Here is a 3,232-nt window from a genome sequence, read left to right as displayed (position 1 = left end):
CTTCATTGGCTTATCCACTTGAAGTGTGCTACCTATCTCATGATCATTGATAAACTAGGTTGCACTTAGGGTTTCATCATTCACCAAACCAAACTAGAGCTTTCAATCTCCCCTTTTTGGTAAATTGATGACAACCTTTACAAAGATATGAATTGAAATTCAATGAATCCATGTTTGCTTGCCCAAGCATATTTTACCATGTGTAAAAGGATATGGACAAGTTTTCATGAACCCCAAATGGTAGCAATTGCTCCCCCTAATAGTGCTAAGAGTTTTGGATTGAAGCTTGCACATATGCTTAGATAGGAAATATAGGAGTCTGTAAGTCTATCCAAATGATGCTAAGGTATGAATGTCTTGGACCTTGAAGCGTGATACCAATCGAGTGCACCTTATACCATCCTTAGCACCAGGTGTAGCTAATACACTTGGAAACATACTGTTACAAAAGATACCACTTGTAAGACTTACTTGGAAAATGAAGTTATCTAGTGATTTGCATTTGCATCATTCAATCTTCAACTAACATTATCACACAAGCAGGGATGTTAACTTAAGTGACTTGTGCCATGCAAGCAAACATATGAAATGCACATTCAAATGCACATACAAGTTCATGACTTGTCTCCCCTACTTGTGTGCTCAAATTTTAGTTGATCCTTTTCCTTTTTCTTATCTCTCCCCCTATGTCATATGTCAAGATATCTTATGTTTCTTTCCCTTTTTCACTATCTTTGTTTCTCTCCTCTTTGTTTCTCTCCCCTCTATATCTTTGTTTCTCTCCCCCTTTGTCATCAATGACCACAAAGGTTCTAAATTAGATAGTATTACTTGTAGGGTCGAGATTATCAATGTCAATCAATGGGGTGAGGATCATTTTCCCAAATTTGGTCTAGTCTAGATCATTTACCAAAGATATTTAACTCGGTTTGATCCAAGGACAAGCTTCTTCACACCTCCAAATAAGGGTTATCTTGTACCATGTCGAGTTAAACACTTATAGCTCATTTTCTAGATTAAACACTAGGTTTACAAGCCCATAAACATGTCATATGCTATCACTAGATCAAGTCAAGCATAGAAGCAATAGTGATACCATATAAACATCAAATTCATTTGATTTTCATGAATGAGCCTAATAAAATAGAACCATTGAAAGGTCCTAATAATTGAAAAATGACTAGATGCACTAAACATGTCCTTAGCAAGGATGTATGTCATGCCAATCAACTTTTACCTTGGATTGCTCGAAGGAGAGGCATGTCATATGAGTGGGGGTGCATCAACACATATTTGAGAAATCCAATATGTTCAACTCATTCCTTAGCTTGCAAAACCTTTTCTCATCCAATGGCTTGGTGAATATGTCGGCAAGTTGATCTTCGGTGCCTACACTCTCAATGCAAATGTCCCCTTTTTGTTGGTGATCTCTTATGAAATGGTGGCGGACATCAATGTGCTTTGTTCTTGCATGTTGAACCGGATTGTTGGTTAGCTTGATTGCACTCTCATTGTCACATAGCAATGGCACTTTCTTGAACTTGATTCCAAAGTCACTCAAAGTGGCCTTCATCCAAAGTATTGTGCACAACAACTACCGGCGGATATGTATTCGGCTTCGGCGGTTGATAATGCAACACTATTTTGCTTCTTTGATGACCATGAAACAAGTGATCTTCCCAACAATTGACATGTGCCCGAGGTGCTCTTCCTTTCAACCTTGCATCCCGCATAATCCGAGTCGGAGTAACCAACTAGCTCAAACTTTGCTCCTTTGGGATACCACAAACCAACATTTGGTGTATGCTTCAAGTACCTCAATATCTCTTTGTAGCCTTCAAATGACTTTCTCTTGGTGAGGCTTGAAATCTTGCACACATGCATACACTAAACATGACATCCGGCCTTGATGCGGTCACATAGAGTAGGCTTCCAATCATAGACCGATACAACTTTTGATCCACCATGTTTCCACTTGCATCACTATCCAAGTTGCCATTGGTTCCCATTGGTGTGCTAATGACTTTGCTATCAATCATGCCAAACTTCTTGATCATGTCCTTGATGTACTTGCCTTGACTCACAAATGTACCATTCTTTAATTGCTTGATTTGAAGACCAAGGAAGTAACTCAACTCTCCAATCATGGACATCTCAAACTCATTAGCCATCATCTTTCCAAACTCATCACAAAATCTTGATTGTTGATCCAAATATGATGTCATCACATAGATTTGCAATACAAATAGATCTTTTCCAATCTTCTTGATGAAAAGAGTGGTGTCAACCTTGCCCATTGTGAACCCTTTAGAGAGGAAGTCCCTCAATCTCTCATACCATGCTCTAGGTGCTTGCTTCAAGCCATACAATGCCTTCTTCAACTTGTACACATGGTTGGGCTTCTTATCATCTTCAAAACCGGAGGTTGCTCAACATATACTTCTTCATTGATATAACCATTGAGAAATGCACTCTTAACATCCATTTGATAGAGCTTGATGTTGTGGGCACAAGCATAGGCTAGCAAGATTCTATTGCTTCCAATCTAGCAACCGGGGCATATGTTTCTCCAAAGTCAAGACCTTCAACTTGTGTATAGCCTTGTGCTACCAATCTTGCTTTGTTCCTTACTACTATCCCATCTTGATCTTGCTTGTTTCTAAAGACCCATTTGGTTCCAATCACATTGGTGTCCCCTTTGGTCTTTCTACCAACTCCCATACTTGATTTCTTGGTGAAGTTATCAATTCTTCATGCATAGCATTCACCCAATCAACACCCTTCAAAGCTTCATCTATCTTCTTTGTTCAATGGATGACACAATGAGAAGTGTTCACAAATGATGCCAATCTTTGATCTTATTTGCACACCTCTTGAAATGTCACCAATGATTGTATCCAAAGGATGATCTCTTGCAATACTTGTTGGTTGGAGCAATGGAACTTGATTGCTTGCACTTGCTAGATCATTGGGTTGAGATGATGTATTAGCCACTTGATCTTGATCAATGTCATGAGAGTCACTTGCACTCGCTTGATTGTATCATCTTGCACATTTGAGTTAGAGAGCACTTGCACTTGATCATCTTCATCATCATTCACTTGCCTAGGTCTCAATTCACCAATATCCATGTTCTTCATGGCATTTGAAAGTTGAATGCCTCTAACATCTTCCAAGTTCTCATTCTCTACTTGTGAACCCTGGTTTCATCAAATCAACATCATGAACTTCC

The sequence above is a fragment of the Miscanthus floridulus genome, chromosome 13, assembly GCF_019320115.1.
Source record: "Miscanthus floridulus cultivar M001 chromosome 13, ASM1932011v1, whole genome shotgun sequence".
Classification (NCBI taxonomy): Eukaryota; Viridiplantae; Streptophyta; class Magnoliopsida; order Poales; family Poaceae; genus Miscanthus; species Miscanthus floridulus.
This window is presented reverse-complemented; position numbering follows the sequence as displayed.